Consider the following 11,353-nt stretch of genomic DNA (forward strand, 5'->3'; position numbering starts at 1 on the left):
TGCCATCCTCGAAAAAAGCCACAGAGGTTTGTAAACTTAGACAGCTCCATCATGGGCACTAATCTCCCCAGCAAGGAGGACATCTTCAAAAGAAGGCAGCATCCATCAGTAAGGACCCCCGTCACCCAGGACAGGCCCCCTTCTCATTACTATCACCCAGGAACAGGTACAGGAGCCTGATGACACAGACAACTTCTTCACCTCTGTAATCAGATTTCCGTATGGACAATGAACCCATGAAAACTTCCTCACTATTTTGTCCTATTTATTAATTATATAAATAAATTCTTACTGGAAATCATAGTAATTTTATGTATTGCACTATCCTAGTGCTGCAGGGCCTTAAGAAATTGGAGTTGAATTAGGCCATTTGGCCCATCGAGTCTGCTCAACCATTTCATCACGTCTGATATATTATACCTCTCAACCCCATTCTCCCTGTAACCTATGACTCCCTGACTAATCAATAACCCATTTATCATTTATTTTTGTATTCAGCAATACAGCACATAGTAGGCATTTCCATCCCAGCAACCCCCTGATGAACCCTGACTTAATCATGGGACCAGTCACCAGTTATCTGACCTGGTACATCTTTGGACTGTGGGTGGAAACTGGAGGATCTGGGTGAAATCCCCATGTTCCACAGGGAGGAGGTACAGAGACTCCTTACAGAACAGTGCCGGAGTCGAACTCCAAGCTCTGGAATGGCCCGAGCTGTAACAGCTTCTTGCCTACAGCTACAGCCATTCAGGTTTCAATGAGATCTCCTGCCACCCCCTATTCCTCTAAACTCCAGCGAGTACAGGACTAGAGTCATCAAATATTCCTCATATAGTAACCCTTTCAATTCCAGGATCATACTCATGAACCTCCTCTGGACCCTGTCCAATGCCAGCACATCTTTTCTTAGATAAGGGACCCAAAACTGCCCACAATACTCCCAAGTGCGACCTGATCAATGCTTCTAAAGCCTCAGCATCACATCCTTGCTTTTATATTCTAGTCCTCTCAAAATAAATGCTACCATTGCACTTGCCTTCCTCACCACAGACTAACCTAGAAGTTAAAACAGCAAATGCTGCAAGTCAGGAAAGTTCAGACCATATTAAGGCTGGTCTGATTCTGAGACAGCGAGGGGCTACACAGGCAGATTCCACTCCACACCCAGTGATGTGGAGCTCGATTTGTCGTTGGTTGTGAATTCTCACACTACTGGTGGCCGGAGTACAAACTGTGTTGTTAATGAGATTTGACAAGAACAGCTCCAGGTGGGAAAATATTTATTATTAAACGTGGCAAAACTTGCTCCTTGGGAAACAGAACTCAGTTCCCTAAGACCAAAGTACAGCAGGGAAGTCACCCACAAAAGCAGGCTGGGGACAAAATCAGGATCAGGGAAGATGGGGAAGCAGAGGGAGAATAGAGGGGTGAGGGGGTGGCTCTCCAGAATCCTCCTCCTTTTTCTCCCATGGTCCGCTCTCCTCTCCTATCAGATTCATTCATCTTCAGTCCTTCACCTCTTCCACCTATCCCTTCCCAGGACAGCAAAAATTAGTGGGAAGCTTTTAAAAATCAACAGAAGGCATTTAAAGAGCCACAAGGACAGACAAAAATTAAATATAAAGGTAAGGTAGCCAATAGATACCAGAGTGTAGAAAAATGAAAGGAGATTTGACAGAGGTATACAGAATTATGAGGGGTATAGATAGGGTAAATCCAAGCAGGCTTTTTCCACTGAGATTGGGTGGCACTAGAACTAGAGGTCATGGGTTAAGGGTGAAAGGAGAAATGTTTCAGGGGAACCTGAGAGGAAACTTCACTTTGAGGGTAATGAGAGTGTGAAATGAGCTACCTGTGGAAGTGATGGATGTGGTTTTGATTTTAACATTGAAGAGAAATTTGGACAGGTACATGGATAAGAGGTGTATGGAGGGCTATGGTCTAGGTGTAAATTGATGGGATTAGGTAGATTAATGGTTTGGCATAGACTAGATGGGCCAAAGGGTCTGTTTTTATGGTGTAGTCTATGAAAATTTTTTTTACTCAGGTATATAGTATAAAGAGCGAAAGAGAGGTGAGAATAGATCCTGGACCACTAGAAAATGATGCTGGAGAGGTAGAAATAGTGGATGAATTTAATAAGTATTTTGCATCAGTCTTCACTGTGGAAGACATCTGCAGCGAGGTATCGAGAGTCTCACTGCTATTAGTAAGGAGAAGGTGCTTGGGAAACTGAAAGGTCTGAAGGTAAATAAGTCACCTGGACCAGATGGACTACACCCCAAGGTACTGAAAGAGGTAACTGGAGAGATTGTGGAGACGTTAGTAATAACCTTTCAAAAATCACTAGATTCTAGAATGTTCTGAGGACAGAAAACTTGCAAATGTCATTCCACTCTTTAAGAAGAGAGGGAGCCAGAAGAAAGGGAACTATAGACCAGTTAGCCTGACCTCAGTGGTTGGGAAGATGTTGGAGTCAATTGTTAAGGATGAGGTTTCAGGGTACTTGGAGGCACGTGATAAAATAGCCCTAAGTCAGTAAGGTTTCTTTAAGGGAAAATCTTGCCTGGCAAATCTGTTGGGATTCTTTGAAGAAGTAACAAGCAGGATAGATGAAGGAGAATCAGTGGATGTTGCTTAATTGGATTTTCAGAAGGCTTTTGACGAAGTGCCGCACATGAGGCTGCTGAACAAGCTATGAGCCCGCGGTATTACAGGAAAGATAATAATCTGGTTAGAAGATTGGCTGACTGGCAAGAAGGAAAGAATGGGGATAAAGGGGTCTTTTCTGGTTGGCTGCCAGTTACTAGTGGTGGGACTGATTCTTTTTATGTTATGTATTTGTATGTCAATGATTTGGATGATGGAATTGATGGCTTTGTGCAAAGTTTGTAGACAATATGAAGATAGGTGGAGGGGCAGGTGGTGTTGAGGAAGCATTGAGTCTGCAGAAGGACTTAGACAGATTAGGAGAATGGGCAAAGAAGTGGCAGATAAAATACAGTGTAGGGAGGTGTGAAGTGATGCACTTAAGTAGAAGAAATAAAGACTATTTTCTAAATTGGTTGAAGATTGCAAACTCTGAAGTGCAAAGAGATGTGGGAGTTGTCATGCAGAACACTCTAAAGGCCAACTTGCAGGTTAAATCGGTGGTGAGGAAGGTAAATGCCATGTTGGCATTCGTTTTGGGAGGAATGGAATATAAACTTCCTCAGGAATTTGAAAAGATTCAGCATGACATCTAAAACTTTGACAAACTTCTATAGATGTGCTGTGGAAAGTATCACAGACTGGTATGGAAACACCAAAGCCCTTTGGTGGAAAATCCTGCAAAGTGTAGTGGTAGAGCCCAGACCATCACACGTAAAGCCCTCTCCACCATACAGCACATTTACATGAAGAGTTATTGCAGAAAAGTACCATCCATCATCAGGGACCTCCACCACTCAGGCCATGCTCTCTTCTCACTGCTGCCATCAGGAAGGAGGTACAGGAGCCTCAGGACCCACACCACCAGGTTCAGGAACAGTTATTACCCCTCAATCATCAGGCTCCTGAACCAAAGGTAACTTCACTCAACTTCACTTGCCCCATCATTGAAATGTTCCCACAACCTATTGACTCACTTTCAAGGACTTTTCATCTCGTGTTCTCAATAATTATTGCTTATTTATTTATTATTATTTCTTCTCTTTGTACTTGCAGAATTTGTTGTCTTTTACACATTGGTTTACCACCCTGTTGGTGAGGTCTTTCATTGATTCTATAATGGTTATTGGATTTATTGAGTATGCCAGCAAGAAAACGAACCTCAGGGTTGTATATGGTAAGTACGTGTACTTTGATAATAAAATTACATTGTTGTGTTGTTTGTTAAAAGCAACGATGTAATGCTGAGGCTTTGTAAAGCATTGGTCAGACCACAGATGGAGTATTGTGAACAGTTTGGGCCCCTGATCTAAGAGAAAATGTGCTGGCTTTGGAGGGGTCCAGAGGAAGGCTCGTGAGAATGATCGCAGGAATGAAAAGGTTACCATATGAGGGACGTTTGTTGTTTCTGGGCCTGTACTCACAGACATTTAGAAGAATGAGGGGACTCTCACTGAAACCTATCAAACATTGAAAGGCCCAGATAGAGTGGATGTGGAGAGGATGTTTCCTATAGTGGGGGAGTCTGGGACCAGAGGACACAGATAGAGTGGATGTGGAGAGGATGTTTCCTATAGTGGGGGAGTTTAGGACCAGAGGACACAGATAGAGTGGATGCGGAGAGGATGTTTCCTATAGTGGGGGAGTCTAGGACCAGAGGACACAGATAGAGTGGATGTGGAGAGGATGTTTCCTATAGTGGGGGAGTCTAGGACCAGAGGACACAGATAGAGTGGATGTGGAGAGGATGTTTCCTATAGTGGGGGAGTCTAGGACCAGAGGACACAGATAGAGTGGATGTGGAGAGGATGTTTCCTATAGTGGGGGAGTCTAGGACCAGAGGACACAGATAGAGTGGACGTGGAGAGGATGTTTCCTATAGTGGGGGAGTCTAGGACCAGGGGACACAGATAGAGTGGACGTGGAGAGGATGTTTCCTATAGTGGGGGAGTCTAGGACCAGAGGACACAGATAGAGTGGACGTGGAGAGGATGTTTCCAATAGTGGGGGAGTCTAGGACCAGAGGACACAGATAGAGTGGACGTGGAGAGGATGTTTCCTATAGTGGGGGAGTCTAGGACCAGAGGACACAGATAGAGTGGATGTGGAGAGGATGTTTCCTATAGTGGGTGAGTCTAGGACCAGAGGATACAGATAGAGCTGATGAGGAGAGGATGGTTCCTATAGTGGGGGAGTCTAGGACCAGAAGACACAGGTAGAGTGGATGTGGAGAAAATGTTTCCTCTAGTGGGGAAGTCTAGGACCAGGGGACACAGATAGAGTGGATGTGGAGAGGATGTTTCCTATAGCGGGGGAGTCTCGGACCAGAGGGCACAGATAGAGTGGATGTGGAGAGGATGTTTCCTGTAGTGGGGGAGTCTCGGACCAGAGGGCACAGATAGAGAGGATGTGGAGAGGATGTTTCCTATAGTGGGGGAGTCTAGGACCAGAGGATACAGATAGAGCTGATGAGGAGAGGATGGTTCCTATAGTGGGGGAGTCTAGGACCAGAAGACACAGGTAGAGTGGATGTGGAGAAAATGTTTCCTCTAGTGGGGAAGTCTAGGACCAGGGGACACAGATAGAGTGGATGTGGAGAGGATGTTTCCTATAGCGGGGGAGTCTCGGACCAGAGGGCACAGATAGAGTGGATGTGGAGAGGATGTTTCCTGTAGTGGGGGAGTCTAGGACCAGAGGACACAGATAGAGCTGATGAGGAGAGGATGGTTCCTATAGTGGGGGAGTCTCGGACCAGAGGGCACAGATAGAGTGGATGTGGAGAGGATGTTTCCTGTAGTGGGGGAGTTTCGGACCAGAGGGCACAGATAGAGAGGATGTGGGGAGAATGTTTCCTATAGTGGGGGAGTCTAGGACCAGAGGGCACATACTCTGAACAGAGGGGTGTCCATTTAGTACAGAGATGAGGTAAAATTTCTTTGGCCAGAGGGTGATGAATCTGGAATTCGTTGCCATAGACAGCTGTGGAGACCAAGTCATTGAGTATATTTACAGCAGAGGTTGATCAGTCTTTGATTAGTAAGGGCATCAAAGGTTACAGTGAGAAGGCAGGAGAATGGGGTGGGAGGGATAATAAGCCAGTCATAAGACCCTAAGACATCAGAGCAGATTTAGGCCATTCAGCCCATTGAGCCTTTTCCACCATTCGATCAAGGCTGATCCCAGATCCCACTCAACCCCATGATGGAATGGTGGTGCCAATTCAATGGGCTGAATGGCCTAATTCTGCTCCTATGTCCTATGATCTCATGCTCTCCCAGTGTCTCACTTCACCTCCCTACCTCACTCACCTTTCTCCTCAGCTGGTTTCACCTATCACCTGTCAGCATGTACTCCTCCTCCCACACTTCTTATTCTGGCTTCTTTGCCTTCCTATCCATCCCCAGTGATGGGTCTTGACCTGAAATGTCACTGTTTATTCTCCTCCATAGATGCTACCTGACCTGCTGTGTTCCTCCAGCATTTTGTGTCATTTCCAGCAGCTGCCGAATCTCTTGTGTTGTGTAACTGTGGTGAACTACATTTACCTGTCTGGACATGCACCCCCCCTGCTGACTGCTCCTGTGGCTCCTCCCACAGACCCCGGTATAAAGGCGATTGGAGGCACTGCTCCTCCCTCAGTCTCCAGGATGTTGTGTGGTGGGCTCTTGCTGCTGATGGTGCTTTCTTCCAGCCAATAAAAGCCTACCTTGACTCACGTCTCCGAGAGTTATTGATGGTGCATCAATTACAGTAACATCAGGAGGTGTCACCAGAAACTCCATCCTGATCACTCCCCAGATCCACATTTCACTCTTCTAGATCTTCCCCAAGGTCCACAAACAGGACATTCCCGGTAGACCCACTGCCCTTGCCCTGTTGCCATAGGGAAAGGTTGAGTAGGTTAGGGCTTTATTCCCTGGAGTGTAGGAGAATGAAACACAGAAACATAGAAAACCTACAGCACAATACAGGCCCTTCAGCCCACAAAGTTGTGCCGAACATGTCCCTACCTTAGAAATTACTAGGGTTACCCATAGCCCTCTATTTTTCTAAGCTCCGTGTACCTATTCAAAAGTCTCTTAAAAGACCCTATCGTATCCGCCTCCACCACCGTTGCTGGCAGCCCATTCCACGCACTCACCACTCTCTGAGTAAAAAACTTACCCCGACATCTCCTCTGTACCTACTTCCCAGCACCTTAAACCTGTGTCCTCTTGTGGCAGCCATTTCAGCCCTGGGAAAAAGCCTCTGACTATCCACATGATCAGTGAGGGGAGATTTGATTGAAGTATACAAAATTGTTTGATAGCAAGCAGGCTTTTTCCACAGAGGTTGGGTAAGACTAGAATTAGAGGTCATGGGTTAAGGGTGAAAGGTGAAATGTTTAAGGGGAACATGAGGGAACATCTTCACTCAGAGGGTGGTGAGAGTGTGGAAGGAGCTGCCAGCACAAATGTTGGATGTAACTTTTATTTCATACATTTAAGAGAAGTTTGGATAGGTACATGGGAGGGTGTGGAGGGCTCTGGTCTGGGTGCAGGTCAGTGGGACGAGGCAGAGTAACAGCTCTGCACAGACTGGATGGGCAGAAGGTCTCTATGACTGTTCTGTTGACAATTCCTTTCCCTCCCCAGATGCTGCTCCACCTGCTGGATTTCTCCAGCAGATTGTTTGTTGCTCAGATTCCAGCATCTGCAGTCTTTGTGTCTCCTCTGCACCTCAGATCTGCTGCCACTCAGTGTCCTTTGGCTCAATCCTCATTCTCCCCATCAAACTGGTTCCCCTTTGCTGGAGACCCCCAAGTCCAGTGCTTGGAGCTTCCTTAGACAGGCAGATGGGTAGCAATAATGCTGCAGTGTGCAGCTTACATCCAAGTTCAAAAACCAGCTGTACACCCTTTGCTAAAGATGTTTTATTTGGCTTCAATTGTCAGAGGTGTGAGAATAGCATTGTGGGCCGAAGGGCCTGTTTCTGTGCAGTGCTGGACTATGTTAGCCAGAGTTAGTGAGACTCTCCACAGTGGTAGAAACTATCTAGGTACACTTCAAGTACCATCTACATATTTGGCAATGGCACCGCTGCTGTTGGCAGAGTCTCAGATGTGATGTGGAGACGTCCAGGAGCGAGCTGGATCAGCTGGTGGGGCGGTGTCACAGCAGCAACCTCGTACTCAACATCAGTGAGACCAAGGAATTGATTGTGGGCTTCAGGAAGGGGAAGTCAAGGGAACACACACCAGTCCTCATCGAGGGATCAGCAGTGGGAAGAGAGAGCAGTTACAAGTTCCAGGGTGTCAACATCTCTGAAGATCTATCCTGGACCCAATATGCTGTTGCAATTACAAAGAAGGCACAGCACCATTATATTTAATGAGGAGTTTGAGAAGACTTGCTATATCACTAAAGATACTCACAAATTACTGCAAATGTACCGTAGGCGCATTCTGACTGTTTGCATCACCATCTGGTCTGGAGGGGCCACTGCACAGGATCGGAGAAAGCTGCAGAAAGCTGTAAACTCAGCCAGCTCCGTCGTGGGCACTGGCCTCCCCAGCATCAAAGACACCTTCAAATGGCAATGCCTCAAAAAGTCAGATCCCCATCACTCAGGACATGCCCTCTTCTCTTTGCGACCATCGGAGAGGAGTTACAGGAGCCTGAAGACCCACACTCAATGTTTCGGGATCAGCTTCTTCCCTTCCCCCATCAGATTTCTGAATGGACAATGAACCCATGAACACTATCTCTCTATTTTTTTTCTCTCATTTTGCTCTACTTACTTAATGGAATTTTAATTTAATTCAATTTATATATGTTTCTCATTGTAATTTATAGTTTTTTTATTATCATGTATTGCAATACATTGCTGCCACAAAACAAAAGATTTTGTGACATATGCCAGTGATATTAAACCTGAATCTGATTCTGATTCTGAACCCATGAACACTTCCTCACTATTTTTCTCTCTTTGCACAACTTATTTATTTTTTATATATTCTTCTTTTATTCTGTGGTAATATATTATGCTTTACACTGTTCCGCTGCCACAAAAAACACATCCCAGGACATATATGTGATAGTAAATGTGATTCGATGATTCTGATTCTGATGGGAAGATAGAAACAGAGCCAGCCAATCGCATTACTGATTTAAAGATATTGTCCAATCATATCACACCCTATTAAATTACTCAGTCAATTGCAGTAGATCATGCACAAAAACAGCCAGTGAATCATAAATATCCATTGGTGTAGAGCCTTTTAGTAGGTAGATGTTGCCCAATCAGAGTGCAGGCCTCTGAAGGCCCTGGCAAATCAGCAAGTAAATTGCCAAGATTGGGGAACAACTAACCCAACCACCAACACATTTTCTGAATTATTTCCAATGCACAAATTGAACTCAGCAGGTCAGGCAGTATCTATGGAAAAGAACCAACAGCTGATGTTTCGGGTTTAGACCCTTCTTCAGAGTCTGCTTTGTGAAGTTACAGTTTAATTGAATTCTCTTTTTCTGATCGATACCTCTGGCCGGGTTACGTATCAGAGATTCCAGGGTTCCATATGGTTCCATTGTCAGATAATTGTTTTTTTTTATCTCCAGCATTGTCCTGTCGGTTGAAACTTTGTACCACCAACCACAATTGGAGTACTGTCAGAAGTTCTGAGCCCCTTTACTGAGAAAATATGTGCTGGCATTGGAGAGGGTCCAGGATCCAGAGTAGGTTCACGAGAATAATTCTGGGAATGAAAAGGTTAATGTATGAGGAGTGTTTGATAGCTCTCGGTTTGTACTTGCTGGAGTTTAGGAGAATGACGAGGCAACTTCACTGAAACAGATGGAACATTGAAAGACCTAGACAGAATGGATGTTTTGTAGAGTGGGCGAGTCTGGGACCAGAGGACACAGCCGCAGTACAAAGGAATGTCCATTTAGAAGAGAGATGAGGAGGAATTTCTTTAGCCAGCAGGTAGTGAATCTGTGGAATTCATTGCCCCAAATGGCTGTGGAGTGATAGCCAAGTCATTGGGTATGTTTGATATGTTCTTGATTAGTCAGAGTATCAAAGATGATGGGAAGAAGGCAGCGCTGAAAAGGATAATAAATCACCCATATTGGAATGGCAGAGCAGACTTGATGGCTTCCTGTATCTTACAACCTTGCAGTTTCTCCCAGCTAAGTTGAGGGAAGATTGCTGAAAACCCTTTCAAAAACTGGTCCCAGGAAAGGTTGGTGGGAAGTGAGCGTTGAAGATAACAGACTGAGGCTCCTCCACCACTGGGGAGCGAGTTGAAGATAATAAAAACTTCAGGCACTGCAGTCTGAAATTAAACCTGACACTCAGTAGGTCAGGCAGCATCTGTGGAGGGAGAATTAGTTAACATTTTAGGCTAAAGACTCTCCTCAAACATTATCACCATTTCTTTCTCTCCATAGATGCTACCTGACTTGTTGAGTATTCCTCACATTTGCTGATTTTATTTCTGCTTTCCCATTGGCTGGAAGCAAAATCAATACCGAGCCTAGGTGGGTAGACAGCCAATGGCAGGAGGTGGGAGCTTGGCTCATCTCTCTCTCTCTCTGACAGAAACAACATGGCCTGATGGTCCAAGTGGCCTCGACAAGTGGAAAATGCCCACCACACAACTGAACAGATCTTCAACCTTAAAGGAAAACTCTGGAAATACTCAGCAGGACAGGCAGCGTCTGTAGAGAGAGAACTGACAATCTGATATGCTAGTTTTGTTTAGGATTAGAAGATCGAACATGAAGGCAGAGTATAGGGTCAATGACAGGATTGTTAGCAGTGTGAAGGAACAGAGGGATCGTGGGGTCCACGTTCATAGATCCCTCAAAGTTGCTGTGTAGGTTAGTACGGTGATTAAGAAAATTGTAACACACACAAAATGCTGGAGGAACTCAGCAGGTCAGGCAGCATTTACGGAGAGCAATAGAGTCAGCATTTTGAACCAAGAGGTTGACTGTTTATTCTTCTCCATAGATGCTGCCTGACCTGCTGAGTTCCTCCAGCATTTTGTGTGTGCTATTCTCAATTTCCACCATCTGCAGGAGTTCTTGTATGTATGTTTTGTTTGCCTTCATCACTGGACAGAATTCACTAGCCGTGAGGTAATGTTTCTGCTCTATAAAACCCTTGTTAGACCACACTTGCAGTATTGTGTTGAGTTCTGGTTGCTTCATTATAGGAAGGATGAGGAGGCTTTAGAAAGGGTGCAGAGGAGATTTACCAGGACACTGCCTGGATTTGAGAGCATGAGTTATGAGGATTGGTTGAGTGAGCTGGGGCTTTTCTCTTTGGAGCAAAGGAGGATGAGAGGTGTACAATTTGATAAGAGGCACCTGTACAGTGGACAGATAGCACTTTCTCCAGGGCAGAACTGGTTTCCTCTTACATTCCAATGCACAGGTTAGTAGGTTAATTTGTCACCTGGTTGTAATTGGGCAACACAGATTAATAAATAAGACCACAAGACACAGGAGCAGAAATAGTCATTTGCCCATTGTGTGTGCTCAGCCATTCCATCATGGCTGATTTATTACCCCTCTCAGCCCCATTCTCCTGGTTTCTCCCTGTAACCTTTGATACTCTGATTAAGCAAGAACCTGCCAACCTCCACCTTAAATATACCCAATGAATTGGCCTCCACAGCGGTCTGTGGCGATGAATTCCACAGATTCTCCAC

Source organism: Hypanus sabinus, chromosome 3 (assembly GCF_030144855.1).
Source record: "Hypanus sabinus isolate sHypSab1 chromosome 3, sHypSab1.hap1, whole genome shotgun sequence".
NCBI classification, from domain to species: Eukaryota; Metazoa; Chordata; class Chondrichthyes; order Myliobatiformes; family Dasyatidae; genus Hypanus; species Hypanus sabinus.